Genomic DNA, 27,431 nt, shown 5'->3' with positions numbered 1-27,431 from the left:
TATGAAAGAAATGAAACTGACACTTATAATAAAACGAACTGTCGATCGAGGAAAAAGTCGTGAGAAACTAGCTCTTATCGAAAGTAATAAAGAGCCTTAAGATTAATTGGCTATGAAAAGAAGGAACTACACGAACTCTGATGAAGAGGCAGATAAAAGGCAGCGAGTCCAAGTTCCAAACCTTACGCGTGGAGCGACAACATTAAATCTACGAGTACTGGGAACACTGGGCGGGGGTGAGGGACAGGGGGAGGCGAGGGGGAGGCGAGGGGGAGGCGAGGATGCACCCACACCCACGCGTACCCCAACGTGGGAGAGAGAAAGAAGTAATATATGAGAGAAAGAGACAGAAAGAAAGAAGGAACAGGGAGAGAGGACCGACGAATCTAGGTTGCAGAAGACGTCCGGGTCTCCTCCTACTCCTCCTCTTCCTCTTCCTCTTCCCCTTCCTCTTCTTCCTCCCCCCTACCTGCCGTCCCCGCCTCGTCCCCGCCATAATGCCAACATTTGTATGCCGCGTAGCCGCCTGCAGGAGGGCGTGAGGAGACCGCGCAACGGGAGTTTTAATTTGTGCAACATTACGATATTGCTGCGTGGAGATGTATTCCCTCCCTCCCCCCTCCCCCTCCTCCCTCCCCCTCCCTCCCTTTCCATCCCCCCTCCCCCTCTCGTAGCTATCTCCTCCTCTCTCCAGGTGTCACAAAGGTGTGCCTAAGGTGAGAGAAAGTGTTGCTGCGTGTCAATGTGCGCTTTAGTCATGTCGGCGCTGGTTATGGCGGCGAGTCAGGGTCAGGCGGGTGAGGCACACACCTGGGAGCTGATGCACGGGGCCGCGAGCAGGTGGTGGACAGGTGCGGGGCTTGAGTTAGGTCAATGTAGGGATTGGTGTTACGGATGAGATTGGAGTTACTAAAGGATTGAGATCAGGATAAAGGCTTAAAGGGAGATTTTTTCATAGCTGCTTGTGCATTACCTCGGTGTTCTAATCCATAGCGAGACAAAATACGAGTTTCTTCAGTATTTAAGGAACTTGAAAGGCAGAGTAATAAATTGACTGGTAGATGAAACGATACAATAAATAGTGGGTCCGAATATATATATATATATATATAGAGAGAGAGAGAGAGAGAGAGAGAGAGAGAGAGAGAGAGAGAGAGAGAGAGAGAGAGAGAGAGAGAGAGAGAGAGAGAGATAGAGAGAGAGAGAGAGAGAGAGAGAGAGAGAGAGAGAGAGAGAGAGAGAGAGAGAGAGAGAGAGAGAGAGAGAGAGAGAGAGAGAGAGAGAGAGAGAGAGAGAGAGAGAGAGAGAGAGAGAGAGAGGGAGAGAGAGAGAGAGTGTCCTTCTACACCTTACACATCTGAAGGCAATGAGCTTGGGGTGTCGTGAGTTCCTGAACCATTAAATATTCCTTTACCTTGGAGGAGAGAAAAAAAAAAAACGCCCAGACTCTCTCTCTCTAACCAAAAAATCATGCAATAGTTAAAATCAGAGCGACAAAGACAGATCATGAAAAAAAAAATTCAATACCTAACATTTCTTTCCTTAACATAAAAGCCTCTGGAAGTTGACATGTATTCTTTATCGTTTATTCATTCTCCTTCAACCAAACAATAGCAAAGATAAGGAAGATGAACCCAGACTGCTTTGGAACCCTTAACATTGAGTAGGATCAGAGGAAGGAGGTGAGGGTGATGAGGTGGAAGGGGGTGAACGGCGCCGGCTATAACTTTCATTTCCAATCTACAAATATGATAAACGACAATTGGTTCCTCTCCTCTCGCCTCCTCCTGCCTTCGCGTTTCGTCTGTTTCTCAACCCGGGGACACTCGCCTCGCTCCTCGCTGCTGTTGTTTTCCATGTTGACGACGCGGGGCAGTGCTTGAAGCGCGGCCTTTGTTATTCTATTAGCGGGGCCAAGATACCATCAGCGTCCCACTCGGCGCCCCAACACACCCGCCGCCCACCCCCTACCTACCAGCATCCGTAACACCTGCACGCCTCTATACCACCTGTTCGCCTGCCTATACTCCATGTCCGCCCATTTAAGACATCTATACTCTCATCCACAGTCTAAGAATAACCTAAGAATAGACTATGGCCTCATCCACACCACCTAATCTACCACCTGTATGCTCATCTTTATTACCTGTGAATCCACCTAAACCAGACACCCTCCATGTAACATTTTTCCACCTCGACTTGTGCGTTACCACCAGCGGATTCACATCGACCTCGACTACCTGTGCTTCCGTCTAAGTCATCTGTAAGTCCACCTATGTCACCGGAACGTTTACTTATTTATACTGCCTCTGCCACCACCTATACCAACCATTTCCATCTCCAAATATACCACTTTCGCTTCCACCTTTATCAGTTCTATCTCAGGTTATACCAATTGCATCTCCATCTATGCAAACTCCACATCTAGTTATAACACCTCTAAGTCCACCTATCACACCACCACTAAATATACCACCTGTGCCTCCATTAATACCACCTCCACCTCCAGTTATATCACCTGTAAGCTCTATACAACCACACGGCACACTCACTAACTTTCCGCCTACATTTCCATCTACACGCTCACTTTCAGTACGTATTTTATCCCCTTCATAAACCACATCCATCTCATTCCATCCTCTAGCCACCAACTCTGCGTCAGCCACCCACATGCTTCTCCACCTTAATTTGATTCACCTGTAAGTCCATATACAGACCACACTCCGCCCTTTTCACTTTCGATGCATTAAACTTTTGGCGGCCATCTTTTTCATCACATTTCAATATATAACCTTTCTCCTCACCCCTTTTCCACATTCATCAGTACTGTCTTTTTCCTAACATCCATTATCCACGCACCCGCACCTCCCTCTGTCCACTTCATCCACTTCTATTACATGCATAGCCATCTCTCACCCTACACCTTGTCCCCCTCATCCACCCACGTGCTTGTCCACTTACACCTAATCCACTCTTGTGTCCGAATACAGATCACAGTCCACCTTTTTCACTTTCGATACAGTAAACTTTCTACGGTGTCTTTTCCACCGTATCCAAGCATGCATCCACTTCCTTCACACCTCTTCCACATTCTTCAACATTCTCTATCTTCCTCCATTCTCGGGTCCACACTTCTCCACTCCTTCCACTTCGATTACAAGCATAACCATCACTTTCAACCTTCAGTCTGTCCTCCCCACCCACTCTTCATCTCAAACCATCTACCTCCTCTCCCGTATTCCACCCACGCTCCACGCTGCTCCCTGTCCACCTGTGCCTCTCCCCCCCACCTCCACGCACTCCCCCGGCCGACTAATTTCGCTTCAGCCCTGTAGTAATTTTATCCGCTGATGGAAGGTATTTTTCACTGCTTTATGATGGCGATTCTACAGGAGATGAGGAGAAGGAAGAGGAGGCTGGAGGAGGAGGCTAGAGGAGGAGGAGGAGGAGGAGGGGGAGAAGAGATTAGATAGAAAAGGAGAGACAAGACGAGACGAAATGAAAAGAAAATAGAAGAAAATAAAAGAAATGGAAATAAAATAAGAGAAAGAAAAGGAAAGGAAAAAGAAAAAAAAACAAAAGAAAAAGAGATGAGAAAGAGAGACTGGGAGACAACGAATGAGACAACGAAACAGCGAGAGACAGCGAGAACGAGACAGCGAGACCCAGACGCCATGAGGGACGCTGACAGGTGAGGCGCAGGTGAGTCGTCCCCGCCGCCACCTCAATCGGGCAATCAAGCAGGTGAACCCCATTTGGTTACCTGTCGCGTATCTCCTGATTTTATAGTGATGCTTTTTTTGCTCCCATTCCACAGAGATGCCGACGACAGCGAGGCGGAGAGAAGAAGAAGACGAAGATGAAGAAGAGAGGGAAGAAAAAGAAGGGAAGAAAAAGAAAAGAAAGAGGAAGAAAATTAAGAAAAGAAAGACGAAGATGAAGTAGACGAAGACGAAGTAGACGAAGACGAAGTAGACGAAGACGAAGTAGATGAAGACAAAGATGAGGACGAGAGAGAAGAAAAAGAAGAAAGGGTGGAAAAAGAAACGAAAGAAAAATAGGAAGAAAATTAAGAAAAGAAAGACGAAGAAGTAGACGAAGAAGACGAAAAAAAAGAAAAAAAGAAAAAGTAAAAAAAAGAAAATGAAAAAGAAAAGAAGCAGAAGTAGAAGAAGGAGACGAAGGCCAAAAAGAAGACGAAGAGGATGAAGAGGAAGAAGACGAGGACGAACAATAAGAGAGAGAAAAAAAAAAACATTACCTATTTTTATGCCGCCTTGATGTGCCATGAGCGGCCGTGTATGGACGAGGAGGAATCAAAATCAAGACTCTCCCCATGAATAACAATGCACCCACTCCCCATCCCTTCCTCTCCTTCCTCCCCATTCATCATGCACCCTCGCCGCTCCTCTTCCCACTCCCTGTTCTTCATTTACCCCAACGTCCCCTTCTCCTCCCCCTCCCCTCCTCCTCCCCCTCCACTCCTCCCCATCCTCCTCTCCCCATGAAAGCTGGGTAGAGGGCGTGGCTCGGGTCGTACAATGGGGGTGAATAGGGTGGCTGGGGGAGTGGGGTGAGGAGTGGGGTGATGAGGAGGGTGAGAGGGAGAGGCTATAAACGGATAATGATAATTTTTGTGGAGTTGCGGTGTGGATGAGGGCGAATAAAGATGGGTGGAGGGATAAGGGAGGAGAGATAAGGGTGATAAGAGTATATGGGGAGGAGGAGGAGGAGGAGGAGGAGGTGTGACATTCTTTTTTTTATTTCCCTTTCTTTTCTTCCCCCTTCACTGGTTACCTGGACATCCCTTCTCACCCCTTCTTTTCCCATCCTCCCCATCACCGGCCCTTCCTGCGTTTCCCCATCACCCCACGTCCGTCTTCTCCCTTACCCCTTCACTCCACCTGTTCCTGAATACCTGGTTACCCCTTCCTCTCCACCCATTCTTTTCCTCCTCCTCCCCAATCACCTGCCCCTTCCTATATTTCCCTATCACCTCACGTCTTCCTCCCTTACCCCTTCACACCACCTCTTCACCGCTCCACCTGTCCCCCTCCTTCATTTTATATTTCCCTTCCTCCCTTCACCTGTTTCTGCATACCTTGACACCCCTTTCACCCCCTTCTTTCCGCATCCTCCCCCTTCACCTTCCCTTCCTACCTCACATCCTCCTCCTATACCCCTTCACCTTACCTGTCCCCCCCCCCCTCACCAGGTATAAGGCGGAACAGTGCCGTATGCAAATCACTGATAATTCACCAGGTAACGAGGCTCGCCAGGTGAAAGTCTCGGGGCTTCGTGGCTGGTCGAGACGTGGCTTCGGGCGAGTCGACACGAGGGTTCGAAGCAAGGCGGGTGCACAGAGAGAGAGAGAGAGAGAGAGAGAGAGAGAGAGAGAGAGAGAGAGAGAGAGAGAGAGAGAGAGAGAGAGAGAGAGAGAGAGAGAGAGAGAGGGGTTCAATCTCCTTATGGTAATCTTATCGCCTTTTCCTTTCTTCTTTTTTTTTATATCTCTGCTTGAGGTTTTGCCATTATCATTTATAGTTCTTATCTGCGTTTGATGGGATGAAATATTGGAGGAGGACATATGATTATTTTCTTATACAGTTCTTATTTACAGTTCCTATCAATCTTTTTTTCTGTTCAAACTTTCTCCCATTCACAAGCTGTCCATAACATTAAGGAGGGAAATAAATAAAAAAAGAGAAAATCCTGACTGCTATTTTCGTTTGTTGTTCGTATCTGTTCGTTGTCATGTTACTAGAAAACCAAAGAAAGAAAACGTACACACAAGAAAACCAACAAATAATCAACATTAATTTAAAAAAAGTAAAAGAAAAAAAATCCATGAGCCTAAAAGTCCAATCTAAATTTAGCCAGCCCTTCCGCTACACCTTCTCCCTCACCCCCTTCACCCCCTTCCCAACCTTCACCTCGCCCCCTTCCCCCTCTACCCTCCCCTTCTCCCTTTACCTCTCCACCACCTTCACCTCCCCCCCAAGATGCCCCACTTCCTGATCGTGTTCAAGCACTCCTCACGTGAACAGTACATTTTAGGCCAGATGACACCCCTCTCCCTCTCCCCTGCCCTCCCCTCCCCACCCACCCATCCTTCTCCCAAACCTCTCGATTCCCCTTTCTTCTCCACTCCTCTTTTATTCCTTCCATGCTACACTGACCTCTCGATATTTCCCATTTTCCCCTCCCTTTTTTTCCTTACCCCTTTCCTCCCCTTCCCCTAACCCTTTTCCTCACCCCCTCTCACATCTTCCACCCCACAACTGACCTCATAACCCCCCCTCCCCTCCCTCTCATTCACAGGCATCTTACTACCGCTAATTTGACCCCCCTCCCCATCACGATCCCCAAAATCCTTCCCCTCCCTCCCTACCTCCCTTTCCCCTTCTTCGTTCTCCTCCCCCTTTCCTCCTCAACTTACCTTCCATCTCTCAGTTCTGCCACCCCCCTCCCCATTCCCTTCCTCCTGTCTCCCTTTTCCTTCCTCAAATAACCCCTCCCTTCCTCTCGCTTCCTTTCCCCTTTCTCTCCTCTTCTTCCCCTTCATCCCCTACCACACAGAACCCCCCTTCCCTCTCCTGTCTCCCTTTCCCCTCCTCACATCACCCCTCCTTTTCTCTTCCTTCCCTTCCTTTTCATCCCCCATCTCCTATCTCCCTTTCCCTCCTCATATCACCCTCTCCCTTCCCTTCCCTTTCCTCCCCCGCCACACAGATCCCCCATTCCTCTCATGTCTCCCTTTCCCTTCCTCACATCACATCCCTCCCTTCCTCTACCTTCCCTTCCCTTGCATCCCCGCCGCACTGACCCCCTCTTGACCCCTCCCCCCGGCCCGTGACCTGCCTGGAGTGCTCTTTGGGTCACCTGAGCGATTGTTAGTGGAAAGTTATGGTTCTTGAGCCTCCAGGATTTTTCAGTTTACCTCCACATTCTCTTTTATCTTTTACGTATTTTTCAGCACAATTTCCTCTTTTTTTTTTTTTTTTACTTCCCGTCGTGATTCATGAATTAACATTATTGATTTTTTTTTTTTTTAGTGTGTGGGTTTTTATGTTTACTTCCTCATCGACGTCATTTTTGCGTGGGATATTTTTACACTTTTATTATTTTTATTTTTGGCATTCCAGTTTACGACACAAAAAAAATCAATTATGCTCTCCGAAAATTGTGGTCTCGTTGACGTAAACTCATTCTTCATGGGTGATTCAGTTCATCCATGGCAACGTCGTGCACAATTAATCGAGTTTTCTCTTCCTTTTTTCTCTTTTTAACCTCGTTCGGTCTGGGAAGCACATGCACACACCTGCCCTATAATGTCGCCAGGTGCTGTGTGAAAAGTTACCGAGAGAGAATGGGAAGGCAAATGGAGAGAATGGGAAGATGAATGTAGAGAGAATGGGGAGATAAATGTAGAGAAAATGGGAAGATGAATGTAGAGAGACTGGGAAGAGAAATGTGGAGGGAATGGGAGATGAATGTAGAGAGAACGGGAGGATGAATGTAGAGAGAATGGGAAGGCAAATGGAGAGAGAATGGGAAGATGAATGTAGAAGAAGATGGGAAAATGAATGTAGAAAGAATGGGAAGATGAATGTAGAGAGAATAGGAAACTGAAAGAGTTATGAAATTATCTGAGTGAAAAAAACGATAATAGGATGGGAAAAAGCAGGTAAGGAAAGAAAGGATAATTTGGGAACGAAGAAAATGGAGAAAAAGGTAAAGAAAAAGCATTGCAAGATAACGGAAAGAAGAAAAGTAGATGTGAGGACGAAAATAAGTTGGAGGAAGGAAAGGAAAGGGAAAGAAGGAATGATGGTAAGAAGAAGAATAAAGGAGTTAGGAAACATACGAGTAAAAATGAGGTAAAAGAAAGGAGAGAGAATGGTCAGAATGAGTGGGAGGGGTATGAGGAGTGAAGGGGAATAAGAAAAGAGAAGGGCTGCATAATCAGAGAGGAATACAAGGGAAGAGAATAGAGCAAAGAAAGGCGAGAGGAAGATATTGGAGGTGGTGAAAGAGGGAGGTGGGAAGGAATCAAGACCAAAGATAGAGAAGAAAGAAGAATTAAGATCATGAAAGGAGAGTAAAGTACAGAGGAGTGAGCACACTATGGGGAAAGATGGAGTGAGGAAGGAAAAAAAAGTGAGGAGGAAGAAACTGCAGGAAAAGGAAAATAGCAAAAATCGAAGAAAAGACAAGAAGAAAGTTAGGAAATGATGAAGGAATAAAAAAAGAAGGAATAGAAGTGCTAAGGTAAAAAATAAATATACTGGAGAAAATAAAATAAAAATAGAGAGGTTGAGAGATGAAAAGATAACAGACGATTCTAAAAGGCAATGTAAAATGAGAATAAAGACGAAAAAGGAAAAGAGAGCGGAAGAGAAAGGGAGAGAGAGAACGGGAAAGGAGAGAACATGGAGAAAGAGAAGGGAGCAGAAGGTGGAGGAGGAGGAGAAAGGATCGAGGGAGGAGAGGAGGGAATGGAAAGGGGATTTGAGATTCAGTTTGCCTTCCAGATCATTTAATTTTAATGGGGCCCGGCCAGCCAGCCTTACGTGCTTCCATTAGCCATAAGACCCAACCCAGAGCACCGCCATACCCACCACCACCACCACCAACCACCACCACCACCACTAATACCACCATCACCTCCATTACTACCACCATGACCACCATCACCACCAGAGCTGACCAGTCCCATCACCACCCACTAAGACACCCATCACCAGCATCCATCACCACCCACAAGTCACCGCCAACACCCACCAGTATCAGTCTGATCCACCTGACTCCATCCAGATCCTACCCACACACCCAGTTCCACTTTCTAATACCCCTTAGTTCCAGCATCCATCAGTACCCCACACATGCACCAGTTTCAATCCACCTACCATTCCCCATTTACCACTATTCTCGAAAACAACCACTCTCCACTATTACTGCTTCCACATACCCATCACCACTTACCGCTGTGCCTATCACATCTCACCACTAGCCATGAGACACACCATTCTCCACATTTACCCCATCCACATACCTATCACATACCTATCACCATTTTCCAGACCCACGACTCCCTATATATACCACACTAACATACCCATCATATCCCCTACCAGCACCCAGCAGTACCCACTTCTAGGAAAACCCGAGGGCACTTAAATCAATGCTCACCATACAGAGAGGTAGTTTACTCACCTTTACAGATAAACAATAAAAAGAATGTCAGATCTTACTAGTGCACTTTAGTCCCAGCGAAACTTAGCAAAACCGAGTACCCAGAGTAAGCACCATCGAGTACCCTCACACAAGTACTCACGAATCTTATATAAACATCTAGTGCCCACATCAAGTACCCAAATTAAGAATATACCCACACCAAGTACCCAAATGACATCCCTTCGTCTAGTACCATTGACAAGCACCGCTATCAAGTACCACATCAAAGGTCCACATCAGCATCCCACATCAAGTACCACCAGTACTTTTTTTTTTTTTTTTTTTTTTTTTTTTTTACAACAAAGGAGGCAGCTCAAGGGCACACACACAGAAAAAAAAAAAAAAAAAAAAAAGCCCGCTACTCACTGCTCTAGCACCAGAACCAACACGAGAGGACCCATGGAGTCAGATCCCTTTTAATGTTCCCGGGTACTTGCTCCTTAACGCACACAGGATCGTAAAAGTGACACACACACACACACACACACACACACACACACACACACACACACACACACAGTCACGAAGCAACGTATCATGGCGTGGCGCAGTGGCAGATTAAAACACCAGATGTCACCCATGAAATCACTGAACCATGTATTCCTTTTGGGGGGAGGCTTTGTTGTATGATTGCACTTAGGTTTTATTTATTTTTTATTTTTTGTTCTTGTTGTTTTGAGTGCTATTCTTCTTTATGTTATGTTGCTAAAATGGTCTTGTTCTTTTTTTGTTTTAATGGCTATCCTTCTAATTCGTGTTATTATTTGAATGATCTAAATTTACTATATATATTCATAGCGTGTACTATTTACTACCACCATCCTGACAACACTATCACCACCGCTACCACCCTCGCAAACACGACCACCACCACCGCCATCATCACCATACGTCTACATCCCCACCACCACCACCACCCTCACAAACACCACTACCACCATCACCACCACCACAACCACCACCCTCACAAACACCACCACCGCCATCACCACCACCACAACCACCACCCTCACAAACACCACCACCGCCATCACCACCACCACAACCACCACCCTCACAAACACCACCACCGCCATCACCACCACCACAACCACCACCCTCACAAACACCACTACCACCATCACCAACACCACAACCACCACCCTCACAAACACCACCACCGCCATCATCACGCTACGTCTACATCCCCCATCACCACCACGACCACTCTCTTCACCCTACATGCCTCACCCCTCACCACCACCACCACCACCACCCTCCCCCTCCCGAACACCACCACCACCACACTCATAACCCTACATCTACACGCCACTCCCCCCATCACAACCACAACCAGCAATCATTTTAAAGCGACGACTTCTCCCCCCTCCCCATCACGACCCACACCGTTGCCATCTCCACAACACACCACCAAGCGGGTCAGTGTGGGTTCCCTGCGTTGGCAACACTGTCGATGACGTAACTATGTTGAATGACGTCATGCATTTAAAAAGTTGAAATATTTCATGCATGTTCTCGTTTAAAGCGCTCAGGTGTTTTAGTGAAGCCAGGCAGAAAAATAAATGTGAAGTGTTCGTTGTGCGGCATTCAAACGATCAGTATGTTTCGGTTACTTCATAAAATCTAATACTTTGAAATTTCTTTGAAGTTACTGAAGAAAAATTACAGTTCCATAAGGTTGAAAAAATTCTATAACCACATAATTCAGTGGAGTAAGATTTCAGTGTTGCATTTTTAGTATACACTCATGAGGCAAAAAAAATCGGTAAAAAACTTACCTACGAATTTCTTTCAAGTTACTGAATGAAAATTACAGTTTCAAGAGACTGCAAATGCTCTAATCACAAACTTTAATGGAGTGAAAATTTCGAGGTTGCGTTGTTAACATATATTCGAGAAGCGGAAAAAAACTGCGAGTACTCTGGAATTTCTTTTAAGTTACTGAACAAAAATTACAGCTCCAAATGATTTGAAATTCTATAAACACAAAATTTGATAAGAGTGAGATTTCGGTGTTGCATTCTTAACATACATCCAAGAGACTAAAGAAAAAAAAAATAACTTGTATCATAACTTTTAACACAAAATTTAATGAAGAGATACTTCAGTACTGCATTTTTAACATACATTAAAAAGACAAAAAAAAAAAAAAAGCACTGTAAAAAGCTAAGTAACTCGTATCGCCACTTCTAAACACTTTATTAGCGGAGGTGCAGGTCAGGGCGGCGCAGCGAACGTTAATTAAAGGCGAGGTAAGTAAGTAAACAATTAAAGAGTCAGCCACGTGTTTCCAGCGACTTACAGACTCTCAGAACACCTCCAGACACCGCCGTTTAAGGTGCGCGGAAATCTTGGGGCCACCGTTTCGCGGGTTAATAAAAGGGCAGGAATATTGCTGCGAAAGGTACACTGACCAGACGCTTTCCTGAACCCTCCCTCGGCGGCGCGCGGGGAAAGGTCGCCCCTGATACAGACACGCTAATGAGGCGACAGGTGTGGACGAGGTGACTCCCAGGTAAGTGATGCAAGTCATTAACTGGATTGAGTAACGGAGAAAGGGAGAAAAGAAAAAGGAGGAAAGTGATATATAGGAAAAAGGAAAGTACAGAAGAGAAACGTGTAGTATATGAGTTGGAGGTAATGAAATGAAGCGAAAATGAAGAGAAAAAAAAGAGATGGAAATAAGTAGGGCAGCGTACCGGGAGGGGGAGGAAAGAAACAAGATAAATCGAGGTAAAATACCATGGAAGGATAAATAATCTGAAAGAAAAAAAAATATGGGAGAAGTAAATCTGATGAAAACGAAAGTATAAAAATCACACACTAAACAAAAATACTGAGAGAGAGAGAGAGAGAGAGAGAGCAGTGGAGGCCGGCGGGAACAATGGCTAATGGCGGGCCCTCACGTCTGGGGGGTGAGGGGGGGGTGAGGGGGGTGAGGGCAGGTGAGGTGTACGTACAGGTGACGCAAGGGAGCCAAGGTGAGGGCGTGGAGGAGCTATTTAGGCCGACCCAAAGTACGCCCACGCCCACGCACACACACACACACACACACACACACACACACACACACACACACACACACACACACACACACACACACACACACACACACACACACACGTACACGCATCCCCCTCCCCCCCCTCCGCCCCCCGACACACATATATATACCAGGAGAAAATGATTTATAGGTGTCCAGGGTTATAATTATATTTGTTCTCAGCCCACTTTTTCCTCTCCGTCCTTCTGTGTCTTTCTCTCTCTCTCTGCCTCGCTCTGTCTATTAAGTTTTTATTTTGTTTTCCCTCTTACTCCGTAGCTTGATGTTTGCAGTCCTGGTTAATTCCCTTCTCCTTTTCGCATACTCTTTTCCTCAATACATTTTCTCCCTCCATCTCCCTTTGTGTATATTTTATCTTTCTTTTTTCCCGTCCACTCATATTTTCATTCCTCCCCCTCCTCTTACTACTACACTTTCTTCTCTTCTCCTCTTTTTTTCTATATTTGTTTTTTTCCTCGTCCGCTTTTTTTCTTATTCCACCTCCTCTTCCTTCTCCTTATTCTCTTCCTTCCTCCTCCTCCTCCCTGTACAAAATTGGTGTCACTAACTCAATACCCGCAATACGAGACCTTGTGGCCTTAAAGGTATTAGAAAACCAATACTACTGTTGCAACCACGGCAGTGTGTACATAGATGGGCGTACACACACACACACACACACACACACACACACACACACACACACACTAAAATAAATACTCGAATGATTATTAACAACCTTTTACTTATTAACATAAATCAGAGAGAGAGAGAGAGAGAGAGAGAGCACGTCATTCTCATAACACACACCCCGCGTAAGACAGACACCCTCCGAGGCGACTTTTTTGCGGCCGCTGTTTAAACTGTTTACTTTTACTTCTCTTTCCTTGTCTTTGCGTTCCCTGTGTGTAACTTTCTCACTGTTTCACATGTCGCCATATTTCCCTTATGTTCTTTTTTTCTTTTCTGTTCTTTCTCTTGCTTTACGGTCGCCTCTTCCTTTTACTTACTCGTACATCTCATTTTAGTATGCTAGGATTAAGGTGCAACAATCTAGTTTTATCCTGCAAGTAATTCCTTTAAGTCTGCTAGGAAAGGTCAGCTCAAAGAAAACATTTACAGTCAGGAACGAATCGAAGAGACAAGAACTAATGAAGGGTGAAGAAGGAGTAAGTGAAGAAAAAAATAGTTAGCTTCAGAGAGAGAGGGAAAGAATTACAAAATCAGAATTGTGGAGACTTGAGGTGAGCGAAATTCATAGATAGAGAGACAGGAGGAAAACTAGCTTTAAAGATTTCGATAAAAGGAAAGTAATTGAAGTGAGGAGGTAGTACAAGAGGGCGAAAGTTGAAATCACACGAAAGAGAAAGGGAATATAGACGAAGGAGAATGATATAGAGAAGGAACAGACTACCAGGCAACGCAAAAGAAAGGGAAAGAAAAGCAAAGGAAGGAAGGGTATTTGAATAATATGAATTTAAGTGTAAAAGAAGGAATACTGGAATAACAGACTCGAGATAAACGATGTACATAGTTGCTACAGAATGCCAAAAATAAAAAGATAGTACGTAGTTACGACTCTCTCTCTCTCTCTCTCTCTCTCTCTCTCTCTCTCTCTCTCTCTCTACCCCCCCAGCCACCAGAGGCACACCGCGGCCACCACCAGTCACCAACCATTGCCAGGCCCCGCTCACCGCACCACCACCACCACCACCACTACCCCTACACCACCACCGTCACCACCACTGCCACCGCTCACACCGCGGGGGGGAGGTACTGACCGCTGACACCGCTGACACCACTGCCGCAAAGACCGCTTGGGTGACGCCGCTGCCCACGTCCAAGCCACTGCCACCACCATTACCGACCCCCAACCTGTCCCCCTCCACCACCTCGGTCACCGCCACCAGCTCTTGACCGCGTACACAACACCTGACCCCACCGCTGATAGTCTGACCCACTCCCTCCACCCCCCACCTTCACCACCTCAATCACCAGCCACTCCCTTGCAACCCTCACCACAACCGGTCACTCTATTCATTCCTCGCCATGTTCAATACGGCTACCTTTTGCCCTCACCGCCCTTACCGCCGCCTCACCACGCCCACCCATCACCACCCACCCACCCACCCACCGCCACTATTATTCTCCCCTCTCAACAGGCTCCCTAACTAACATCTGCCTCTACACTACTATACGACTTTCAACGCGGTAACCTGTCTTCCCACCTACCTGTCCCCCCCGCCCCCCCCCCAGCAGCTGCCCCTTTTCTTCCCCCATGCCCCAGACTGTAGTACACGTAATCATTCAATCTCCTTATACTCCCACGTGAATATATAACTATGCAATTGTCTCCACCTACATATTTACCTACCCACCTTGGCATACTTTCCCTACAACTTTTCACTTTCATGATACATTAATTAAAGTTACTATTGAAAACATTGCATTGGTAAAAACTTAACATACTATCCCCCACTTGTCACACTTTCCTGCGCCATAATGGGCTGGGGCCGACCACCAGACTCCACCAAGAAAGGCTTCCGGCATCATAGGCGAAACTTAAAAAAAAAAAAAACTATATAGCTTTTATTATATTGTTCGATACTTACTCAGCTTTGAAGGGATGTAACGCAGGGCAGATGTATGTCAACACCGTAACAGTGTATTTCAAAACCTTTGGCTACTTTGTGATCCTTTGTCTACGGTCCACAACTTTCATCATCACCACAACACCATCACCATCACTCTACGTCGCTCTCACCACAGGCATTACCCTTTGCCCATATCATCACCACCTACATCACCATCTACCATGTCCGCCATCTCACACACCGCCACCACCACCACCACCACCGCCGCCGCCTATGTCACCATTACCATATAAATGAAGGCCGTCTCCACCACCAGTAGCCGCTATAAATCCTCCTCCAGCCGCACACTCCCTCTCCTCCCCCACACCACTCCATAATATTGTCCACTCTTATCTCGCCCACATACTTTTCCACAGCTACACCTCGAGCTCCATTACTGAAACGGCTCCCTACCTTTAAAACCCCCTACCATAAACACACACACACACACACACACACACACACACACACACACACACACACTCCATACAACCTGCCTCTACTCTGCATGCCTCCTCTTCTTCGTCTGCCTCTCCCTCCTCTCGTCACCCGCCCGCCCGCCCGCCTCCACGCCTTCGCCCGCCCTCCCCCAGCGCGCCACCTTCACTTTCCTCAACAAATTGGTGGTGTGGGCGCTCCGGGTGGCGTTGGAGGCGGCGTGTACCCATCGCTCACCCGGGTCGCTGGAGAGGGTCAATGAGGGCAGTAAATCTTGGCAGGGTCTTTGTCGCGCCTTGTTACCTCGGCTGAATTGGTGTCACGGTCGGCCTTCCCACCTGAGTCTTTCTGATTCTCTCTCTCTCTCTCTCTCTCTCTCTCTCTCTCTCTCTCTCTCTCTCTCTCTCTCTCTCTCTCTCTCTCTCTCTGTCTCTGTGTGTCTGTCTCTTTCTGTGTGTCATTCTCTCTCGTTATGTGTCTCTGTATCTTTCTCAGTGTGTGTGTGTATGTGTGTGTGTGTGTGTGTGTGTGTGTGTGTGTGTGTGTGTGTGTGTGTGTGTGTGTGTGTGTGTGTGTGTGTGTGTGTGTGTGTGTGCGTCTTAGTAAAGGTAGCTATTGCTTATTTTGGAATTTTTAACTTTCATTTTCTATTTGGCTTGTATTCTTTACCTCTCTCTCTCTCTCTCTCTCTCTCTCTCTCTCTCTCTCTCTCTCTCTCTCTCTCTCTCTCTCACAGTCACAAGGTCCGTGCCCAAAGAAGGTGAAGTGTGCCAGTGGTCTTCCCATTTTCTCTGTCTCCTTCAGCCCGGGTCGTGTCTCTCGGAAAATGGTGTTTGGGTTGCCTACTGATGCTGTTTTCCCTCTCCAAGACCTCTGTTGTTCCTGCCGTTATTTTTCCACCTTTTGTTTCCATTTTTGTCATTCTTCCCCCTCCCGAGGCCGTCTTGGAGGAGGGCGCGAAGGAGTGGGTAAATAATTGTTGTTTTCCTCCCTAGTCTGTCCTGCGGGAAGACGGAGGAGGAGGAGGGAGAGTGGATGGATGGAGGGTGGGAGGTAAGGGAGTGATTGAAAAGACTGCAACATCATTCTCTCTTCATATGCGAACCCAGAATTCCTTTTACAGATTCTATTTCAAGTTATGCTCGTATCTCACACCTCTGATCTCCCTCCCCTTCCTTCTCCCTTTTCCAGTCCCGTTACACACATACCTACCCTTCCTGCTCTTTACTTCCCATCTCTCCCTCCCTCCCTTCCTTACCTCCCTCCCTCCCTTCACATTATTCATAACCAAACCCTCCCTTTTCCTATCCACACCCATCACATCCTCACCTCCCTCACCTCTCACCCCTTTCCCGCCTCTGCTAGCTTCCTCTGTACCCCCATCCTCCTCCACCCCTTCCCTCTCACCCCCTTTCCCCTCCTCGCCAGCCACACTCACGCTCCACAAACGAACGCACTCCCCCTCCGTCACGACCATCACATATCTCTTGCAAAAAGGCAATGAAGCTACTTGGCCATTACTGCATAAAAATAATGGGGAATAAGAATGGTTAAATGACTCCCCATTACGGCGTGGCGGGAATAAATGGCAGGGAAAGAATGTTATTTTTAACCGATGTATTACTCGCGAAGGTGATTTTTTTATTTTTTCGTTTTTTTTGTTTGTTTTGGTTAAATTTCCTTTGTCTTTCTATAGGGATTAGTTTCTTGTTTTATGATCTTTTTGTGTGTTTATTTTTATTTTTTTCCCCTTTTTTAGTCTCCACGCGTGTCTTGCTTTCTGGATGCCTTAAATTTGGTTGGTTTAGATTTCAAGATCTTTTTGTTTTAATTCTCCTGCTTGACCTTCGATTTCTCCTTTTGGGTCTATTTTTTTTTGTCTTTTTTCTTGTACATGTTTGAATAGGTGCGATTAGTTGAAGTTCCTCTTTGCGCTAACTCCCAACATTCTCTCTCTCTCTCTCTCTCTCTCTCTCTCTCTCTCTCTCTCTCTCTCTCTCTCTCTCTCTCAATGACTCCACCTCTTCTCCTTAGCATAGTAGTTTCGCTTCTATTCTTGCAAAGTCCTCCTCCTTTCTCCCTCAACTACTCTCCTTCCTCCCTCCACTACCCTTCTCCACCTCTACCCCCTCCTCTCTACCTCCTCCTCTCCACTTTTTTCCTCTCCTCCTTCCTCCTTCCTCCTTCCTGGGAGACCTCTGCAAGCGATGAAGGAGGAAAAGGATCTTGGAGTCACTATCAGCAGTGACCTGAAACACGCGAATCACTGTAAAAAAGCATACAACAAAGCCAACACTATGCTCGGGTTCATAGAGAGGAACTTCGAGTGTAAAACGCCAGACGTGATGCTATCCTTGTATAATTCCATGGTAAGACCGCACCTCGAGTATGCAGTACAGTTCTGGTCTCCTAATTACAGAAAGGACATTGATTTACTGGAAAGGATTCAGCGACGCGCCACGAAAATGATACCAACCTTAAGGGCTCAACCGTACGAGGAACGACTCAAGCGACTCAATCTCTTTACACTAGAGAAAAAACGCCTACGAGGAGATATGATTAAGTCTTCAAGTATCTGAAAAAAATCAATAACGTCGATTACTCCAATTTCTTTGAATTGCAAACCAACCTAAGAACTAGAAATAACGGTTTACCCATTCAGTCTAGTCGATGTAAAACAGACATCGGAAGGAGCTTCTTTTCAAACCGAGTCATCCGTCACTGGAACAATCTTCCTTCAGAAGTAGTAAATGCGAATACTATCAACTCCTTCAAATATAGAATCGACCGTCACTTCGCTGCGTCGGGAGTAAACTGAATATTGAGTTGCCTTCATCTGCTCCTCAATATCGAGGTGCTTTCATCTGTCGAGGTGCTTTCATCTGCTCCCCAGGCCCCAGGCTGTCGAGCAGATTAAATCACCAAAGCGGGCAACCTCGTAATGAGCCAATAGGCTTTCTGTTGCCTGCGTTTCCATGTTTCCATGTTTCCTCTTCCTTCCCCTCCTTCCTCCGCCTGTCCCCCCTCCTCCTATCCTCTCTCAACTCCTACCCTCCCCTCCCTTTTTCCTTCCCCTCCTCCCTCCCCCCATATCTCACCTGGAGTAATTACATCAACGCAGGTGTAAACTAGGAAGGTGTCCCCATAAAGCGCTCCTGATCTATCGATATGAAGGTTCCAATCCTGTATTTACCCCCGGAGCGGCCCGTCATGGTGTTTATAATTCATGGAGTTTATAGCCGCGCGGGGAGGAGGGAGGCTTTGTATAAATTCTTGAATAATTGTATAGACGAGTGAGGGATTATGCGCCCTGTTTGCGGGAGTTTCCTGGTATTTTGCCGATTATTACAGCTTTGGCATATATCCTCTCTCTCTCTCTCTCTCTCTCTCTCTCTCTCTCTCTCTCTCTCTCTCTCTCGTTGGCGCTTTTGTGGTTATGATTTCGGCGATAATTATGCTGATTAGGGCTCGACTGATTACGGGGGACGAGATGCCAGCGAAGACTCTATTCAAATTCATCGTTGAGTGGCGTGAGGACGGGCGGCGGCGAGGCTGAGGCGGAGGAGAGGGAAAAAAAGGGGAAAAAAAAGGAAGAGGACGATGACTACAAGATGATGCAAAACTTCCCCTGGGTAGTAAAGGGTCGTCCACCTCGTCTGTGTGTGTGTGTGTGTGTGTGTGTGTGTGTGTGTGTTGCATCAGAGCGAGGTAAGCAAAACAACAAAAAATGGCATTAACACGAACTTTCAAATACACTGCAAATAGGAAACAACAATAACAACGACAACAGCAACACAACCTCAATCTACATACACTAACAAAGACAACCACCAAACCTTCAATATTAACAAACTACACACCTCTTCCCCCCCCCCCTCCCCCAATACGATCATCACCACTATCAGCCGGGGAGGAGTAAAGGCATTCGGATTCCATATCGGTGCGCGCGAAGCCTAGCCAATACACACACACACACACACACACACACACACACACACATCTCGGTGGTTGTGTGGATTACAAGGTGTGTGTGGTTGACTTATGAGAGTAAGTGTCTGAAGGTGGAGTGGATGACGCAGGGGAAGGGAAGGGAGGAGGGGATGGTTGGGAGGAAGGGAAGAAGGGAGGGAGGGGAAGGTTGGGAGGGAGGGGAAGGAAGGAGGGGATGGAAGGAGGGAGGGAAGGAAGGAGAGGAAGGAGGGAGGGGAAGGAAAGCAGGGAGGGAAAAAGAGAAGCAGGGAAAGGAGGGGAAGGAGGGAGAGGAAGGGAAGGAAAGGTTGGGGAAAGAGATGAAAGGGGGAAGAGAAGGTTACGAGGGGAAGGGAAAGAAGGAGAGCATGGGAAAGGAAATTGAAGGGAAGGATAGATGTGAAAGGGAAGGATAGGAGGGGTAGAGAGAAACATGAGAGGAAGGTTAGGTGCAAGAAGGGATGGTGGATACAGAAGGGATGGCAGATGGAGTGGTAGGGGTAGAATAGGAAAGGGTAGTTGGGTGACTGAGGATACGTGAAGGGAGAGGAGGGAGGGAGGGGTAAGCGAAGGGTGATTATGGAACAGGGGTGATAAGGAGGGATGATGTGTGTGTGTGTGTGTGTGTGTGTGTGTGTGTGTGTGTGTAAGAATGGTTTTGAATGTTGAAATGGGTGGGATGACAAAAACGAGTGGTGTGTGTGTGTGAGAGAGAGAGAGAGAGAGAGAGAGAGAGAGAGAGAGAGAGAGAGAGAGAGAGAGAGAGAGAGAGAGAGAGAGAGAGAGAGAGAGAGAGAGAGAGAGAGAGAGAGAGACTAATACCCTAATCCTTGTTCGACCTTCCGCTCGTTCACTCTTCCTTTCGTTCTCACTCGCCCTTTCTTTCACTCTCGTTTTCATTCTACTCTGTTCCCTTTTTCTCATCATTTCCTTAACCTCTTACTCTCCTTCCCATTTTCTTTCTCCCTATCATTATGTACGCACTCTGAACAATCATTATCTTACTTCTTTTGTTTATCTACCATTGCCTTTAACTACCATACCCTAAACCACCACTCATTCCATTATCTCTTTCACTTCCTTATAGTCTTTTTGCCACCATACTTATTCCCTCGCTCATAACTTTGATTCCGTGACCCCAATAGACGACAAAAACAAAAGAGGTATAAGAAAAACTTCACTCATATACATCACTGAATAATTTAAAGGCGGTCATTACACGTGCGACTTGAAACAGGTTAATGAGAGGGTACCTGTCGCCCTCATTGATCGGAGCAGGTGACCCCCGCTCAATCCCCTCCCCCCCCTCTTGAGTCCTCAGCAATAGGGTTAAGTAAGACACGAAACTTGAACTATTGTTGCTACACACACACACACACACACACACACACGCAGGTAAAGACACGTGTGATTAGGCTAGTGTGGTTATGGTGTACGATAATGTGCATGTGAACGCGACAATATATAGGCACGTTCATATGAAGACCCAAGTAATCTAGATATACAAATAACGTAACCTTAAATAAAAGGAAAATCAAGAAGGGAGAAAAAGGAAGCAAATGAATGGCTGACTTGACAACTGTAACAACCCATCGGCGCATGAAACTAGTCACTAAGAATAAATTAAAGCGGTAACAGGGATAATTCGAGGTAGTGATAACCACACCTCTGCGCACCACACTCCCCCCCCTCCCCCCTCAAAAAAATACGAATATAACAATCAAATCCACAATTACCCAAACAATACAACAAATACATAATCACCAAAACCACATCAACACTTACTTAACGACGATGGGTGACACGCAGACGGGACCGTTACAACAGCTCCGTGCCAGGTAAATCCAATCCCACCTGTAGCGCTGCCCAGGTAGAGAGCCAGGAAAGGAAGCACACCCACACCCCAACACTTGCACAAGCACACTCGCTCACGACGACTGGGGACACATCACGGTCAGCGGGGCGGCAAGGAGGCAAGGGACGTCCTTTGCACCACCAGGAGGCTCAGCTCGGCCAGTCAGCGCCACCTAGGGAGGGAAAGGGCGGGTGGTTAGGGAGTCCAGCGCCATCTGTGTGTGGTGCGGTGACCTGCGGATGTCACGGTCTCGATGTCTCTTTGTCTCGCTCTCTGTCTTGTTTCGTGTCTCGAGGCTTCCATTTTCTGTCACTCGTTTGTTTGTTCGTTCGTGCGGTGGTGTTCTCTCTCTCTCTCTCTCTCTCTCTCTCTCTCTCTCTCTCTCTCTCTCTCTCTCTCTGTAATAATTTCTGTGTTTTATCGGATGCCATTTCCATTTCTTCGAGCGTCTCTCTCTCTCTCTCTCTCTCTCTCTCTCTCTCTCTCTCTCTCTCTCTCTCTCTCTCTCTCTCGTAAAGTCCATGTTTGTGAATATTTATAACATTCCTGCGTCCTTTTGCATTCTGCCTCTCCGTTTTTCTTAATTTTTCCTCCCTCCCTCGGTCCCGCTCTTTCATCAAGCATGGAGACTCACCCACGCCTTCCTAGGTCGTGTGTGTGTGTGTGTGTGTGTGTGTGTGTGTGTGTGTGTGTGTGTGTGTGTGTGTGTGTGTGTATGTATGCCATTAGTGTACCTGCGAATTAAGTCCACCAATTGAATATTTTCCTCGTAAATATCACGCTCATGAGAACTATAATTTCCCGACTCTGACTTGCTTCTTTCTCCCCCCCCCCCCCCTCTCTCTCTCTCTCTCTCTCTCTCTCTCTCTCTCTCTCTCTCTCTCTCTCTCTCTCTCTCTCTCTCTCTCTCTCTCTCTCTCTCTCTCTCTCTCTCTCCAGGTAGTAAAATTTCACCTTTCCAAGCACAGACAAAAGATCAGAAGGGACACGAAGGGTTTTCCGGCACCTCCTGGAAAGCGATCATACCTGGAATGTTTACGTAAAGGTAATTCCCAAGGAGAGAGAGAGAGAGAGAGAGAGAGAGAGAGAGAGAGAGATAGACACACAGACAGACGGACAGACAGACAGAAGGGGGTGGGGCAAACAATCATAACCAACACACAGAAAGCGAGAGAAGGCAAAAGAAATATAGACTCTCTAACGACACCGTGCAGGGGCCACTGTGGGCTTGTATGGGGCCCATCCCTCACCCGTGACAGCAGGCGTGGGCGGCGGGGGCGTGGGAGACATGGGGGAATGGGTGAGGGCGGTGGAGGGGGTGGAGGGAGTTGGAAGAGGGAGTCGGGAAGGGGAGAAGCTGATCGGGTGTCTTGGTAGTGTATGTAGGAAGGGGGGGGGAAGGGGGTGAGGGGGGTGAGGGGGGGTGTCCAGGTAGATAAGAGGGCCGGCCTTACCTGGCGATACAAGGGCCATAACTCAGCCTTTGGCACGCAGAGATAGTCGGAACTGTAACAACAAAACAAGCCAGCCTCGTTTTCTTGTTAACGCGTTCGGCTAGTACGTCTGAAGGGAAGGAGGACGGGGGGTAAGGGGGGCATGGATAGAAGGAGGAGGGGGATAGAGAAGAGGAGGAGGGGGATGGAGATGGAGAGGAGGGAGATGGAAAGGGGGAGGAGGAGGTAAGTTAGAAGATGGAAAGGAGTGTTGGAACTGGTGGATGAGTGGAGGGGTGTTGGGGGTAGAAGTGCAAGGGGGGATGTACGAGGAGGGAAGGGAGGGGTATTGAAGCTGGAAGGAGGAGGAGGAGGAGAAAAGGGGTGTTGGAACGGATGGAGGAATGGAAGGGCTATTTGGAAGGAGGGATATCTGGGTGGAAATGGAGGAAGGGAGGGGTGCTGAAACTAATAACGGAGGTGTTGGATGGGTACTGGATTTGGGTGGGGAGGCAGGGGAGGAAAGTGCGGCGTAGGAAGTGGAGGTGGTGTGTTTTGTGGGGAGGGTGGGAAGTGAGGACGTGTATATAAGAGGATGAAGGGGTGATGAAAGTCGTGAAGGAGTGGAGGGTCATTGGGGTTTGGTGTGGAGGGGAAAGTGGGGAGCAGGAAGTGTCAAATAGTGGGCGTTAGGAGGGAAGGTTGTGTTGATTATTACAGAGAATGATGAGTTAGGTGCTAGTGGTTGATGAGACTAGAGGAAAAGAAGACAACAATGAAAGGAAATGGTAATGGAAATGGAAATGAATGAATGAAAGGAGGTGACAGAACTAAGACGTGACACTAGATATTGGAGAGAAGATTAAGGAAGTATGAGACTAGAGGAAAAGAAGACAACAATGAAAGGAAATGGTAATGGAAATGAATGAATGGGAAGGAGGTAACGTAACTAAGAGGTGACACTAGATATTGGAGGGAAGATAAAGGAAATAGTTGGAGTGAAAAAGGTTTGCTATGGGTACTGTGTGTGTGTTAGTGGAATGGGTAAGATACTGAGTGTAGTGGATAATATGTAGAGTTGAAAAGTATGGAAGTGGACCACGGGGTACATGAGAGAACAAGTGCAAAGGGGGAAGGCGGATGAGGAATGGATAAGAGTGAGGAAAAAAAGGAGGTGCACTGAGGAAGGAAAATGAGCATGTGGGAGGAGTGAAAGATGAGCTGCAGGGCTTCGAGGGGCGAGGTGGTGATGAAGAGGTGGAGTGATGGAGTAAAGGAGAAGGGGGGAGGGAGGAGGAGCAATGACAGTGGAGAGAAGAGGAAGCCTTTCACCGCTCCAGATATTAATTAGTATGACGAATTTGCGGTGATTAAACGAACGACCTGTGTGTGTGTGTGTGTGTGTGTGTGTGTGTGTGTGTACGCTGAATGGAAATTTACTCCTACATTCATTGCAGACTTTCATAATGCTATTTTCTTGCATACTTTATATTTTGATGTTTTTCCATTGGCGAAGTTAACAAAATCATGAATGAAAGTGATGTCGTAGAAGAAAAAAGTAACAGTAACAACAAAAAAAGTAGTAGTAGTAGTAGTAGTAGTAGTCATTCCCCTGGACAAGAGGCCGGGATGCAGGCCTATAGGAGTCGGAGAAGTCCTGCGGCGCATCGTAGGCAAATGCATCATGGCTGTCGTCAAAGAAGATGTGAGAATGGCAGCAGGGAACCTCCAAGTTTGTGCGGGGCAGCAGGCAGGAGGAGAAGCAGCAGTCCATGCCATGCGGGAGATATTCGACCACGTGGAGTGCGAAGCAGTGCTTCTTGTTGACGCCAAAAATGCCTTCAACACAATAAATAGAAAGACTATGATACACAACATTAAATCCAAGTGCCCTAGCTTAGCTATGTATGTCGAAAATACCTATACATACCCGACCGACTTATATATAAATAGCCACAGTGGAAAAGTGAAAGTGTTAAAATCATCTGAGGGAACAACACAGGTGACCCAATAGCCATGGCTATGTACGCCCTGGGCCTATCAGTCCTCCAAAATGAAATCGCGTTCGCAGAAACACGGGTGAAACAGGTGGCTTATGCGGATGACCTCTCAGGTGCTGGTAAAATCTCAGACTTAAAAGGGTGGTGGGACACTGTGAACACCGCCGGCCCTGAGATAGGATACATCCCTAACGCCACCAAGTCTGTCCTTATTGTCAAACCTGAACATTATGACCATGCCGCAGAAACTTTTAGAGGAAGTGGCGTCATTGTGACAAAAGACGGACAACGACACTTAGGTGCAGTGATTGGGACAGAGGTATATAAGAAGGAGTACGTGGGAGACAAAGTAGCTGAATGCGTGAAGGAAATAGAAGCTTTGTCTGTCATTGCCAAGACTGAGCCACACGCTGCCTATTCAGCGTACACCCACGGCATCCAACATCGGTGGACGTTCCTGATGCGCACCATCCCCGGCATCAGTCCACTCCTCCGACCACTGGAAAATGCCGTCAAGAATGTATTCTTGCCGGCGCTGGTGAAATATCATGCTTTGGGGGAGGAGGAGAGGGATATGCTAGCACTTCCCCCAAGACTAGGTGTGATGGGGATCACCAACCCTGAGAAGCTGGCAGATAGGGAGAACCAAAACTCCATCAGCCTTACCAGGTCACTCATCAACAGGATCATCGCTCAGGAGGCAGAGGGCGAGATAGACCAAACAGAAATAAGAGATATTAAAAGAAAAATCTCAGAAGAAAGGCAACAGGCCCAAAAAGACGAGCTGGACCGTCTTACACACCACCTGTCCACAGAAATGGGTAGAAAAATACACACAGCACAGGAGGCAGGCGCCTCTAACTGGCTAACGTCATTACCAATCAGAGCAAAGGGCTTCAGCCTCAACAAACAAGAATTTGTCGACGCCATAGCTCTGAGATATGGCTGGTCGATTGAGGGACTGCCTGATCTCTGTGCATGTGGATCACCAAATGATGTCACCCACACCATGACATGTAAAAAAGGAGGCTTCGTCTGTATTCGACACGATGAACTGAGGGATCTGACAGCCAGCATGCTCGGGGAGGTATGCCAAGACGTCACTACCGACCCGGCACTGCTTCCCCTGGACGGCGAACACCTTCGGTACAGGGCAGCCAATACCTCACAGGAGGCACGGGTTGATGTTAGTGCCCGCGGATTCTGGGTGCGCGGACAGCGGGCGTTCATGGACATCCGCATATTCGACCCTATGGCTGCCTGTCACCGTGAGCTGCCCCTGCAAGCCGCCCACCACAGGAACGAGCAGGAGAAGACAAGGGCATACGGTGAAAGAATCCAACATGTGGATCAGGGCAGCTTCATCCCCCTAGTCTTCACCACATCCGGCGGGATGGGTCCCAGGGCCCAATGCTTCTACACACGCCTCGCGGAACTAATCTCAGAAAAGAAGCATCAGCCAAGGAGCCACGTTGTCGCCTGGATGAGGTGTCGCCTCTCGTTCTCCCTGCTCAGGTCGGCCATCCTATGTCTCAGGGGCACCAGACACTCTGGCCCAAAAGCCACCACCATCTCCAATATGGACTATGAAGCCACAGTGGTGGAGAGTGACATTAGGGTGGGTCGGGAGTGACTTGAGTAGGGAAGGAAAGGGGGATCTAGACGTAATAGACGATAGGTGATTTAGTGTCAGGTAGTATTAGTGATATGGTTGGATGCCACAGTCATTAGCGAACAGAGTTGGGGCTAATGACCTCCAAACTATGGAGCCCTCCATGATTATGTGTCGGGAAAATAAACATGGGTGGAGGTATCATTTATGTTTGTAGTAGTAGTAGTAGTAGTAGTAGTAGTAGTAGCAGAAGTAGTAGTAGTAGCAGCAACATTTAGTAGCAGCAGCAGCAGTAGTAAATGTATAACAATCACTCTACTCTAAAAAAATCCTACTGCTAATCAAGTTACTCAATTAAATCACCTCATCCTTCACACCTCGCCTCGTTCCTCCATAAAATAAATACGACGAAGAAGAAAAAATGGGAGGCGGGTTGTCTCGTAAAGGCCGACTACTTAATTACCTCTATAATGGCGTCTTAAGCGGCTTCCAGGTGGGTCATTAAAAGATAATGACCCGTACAATAAACGGTTAATCACAGGCGCGTCACCCGTTATGAATGGTTCCATTAATATATATCTCAAGGGCCGGCGCCGCGCTCCCTGACTGGCTGGTCCCGCGCCGTCACGGTTACGTCATCAAATCCAGGCCAATCAGATTTTTTTCATATATTTTTTGTCGAGTTTATTATTAACGTAATTAATGGTGACAAATTATAGAGTTACTGCTATTAATGTTATCAGTGATCCTGCTGCTTAAAATGCCGCTGGTGCTACTGCTGCTGCTGCTTATGATGATGATGATGATGATGTTATGATATCTATCGCTTCTACAGTAACTTTATATTTTACTATAATTATTACTTCTTTTCCAACTCGTACTATGCTACTACTAATCTTGATACCACTACTCACCACTAAAATTCTTGCTGCTGGCTCTGCTACAAAATCTATTCATAAGAAACTAAAACTCAAAAACAAAATCGAAGAAAGCCATGAATGTGATGAACTTTTTAGATGCCATGGGATAAGGTACAGACTTAGTGACCAAGAAGACTAACGAGGAAGACCTGCAAAAAATACGTATGTACCAGAACTTTAGCATAAACGAAAAGAAAATGTATTAAAAGAAGACGAAGAGAATTTAACTGAGTACAAGCGAGCGAGGCAGGCACCCACACCCTTGTTTCCCGGAGGAGGAGGAGGAGGAGG

General features: G+C 47.0%; 1 protein-coding gene across 1 annotated transcript in view; it reads right to left on the bottom strand.

Annotated features, from left to right (window-relative positions):
* Nucleotides 1–21,340, bottom strand: part of LOC127007633 (zinc finger protein basonuclin-2-like) — a 216,117-nt gene extending 194,777 nt beyond the window's left edge. Inside the window, exon 1 of the mRNA XM_050878784.1 lies at nt 21,106–21,340. The gene's annotated coding sequence lies outside the window, so the exon portion shown is untranslated. The remainder of the gene's footprint in view (nt 1–21,105) is intronic.
* Between the last annotated feature and the right edge of the window lie 6,091 nt (nt 21,341–27,431).

The sequence above is a fragment of the Eriocheir sinensis genome, chromosome 36, assembly GCF_024679095.1.
Source record: "Eriocheir sinensis breed Jianghai 21 chromosome 36, ASM2467909v1, whole genome shotgun sequence".
Taxonomy (NCBI): domain Eukaryota; kingdom Metazoa; phylum Arthropoda; class Malacostraca; order Decapoda; family Varunidae; genus Eriocheir; species Eriocheir sinensis.
The sequence above is the reverse complement of the archived record's forward strand: the minus strand, read 5'-3'. Positions and strand labels throughout refer to the sequence as shown.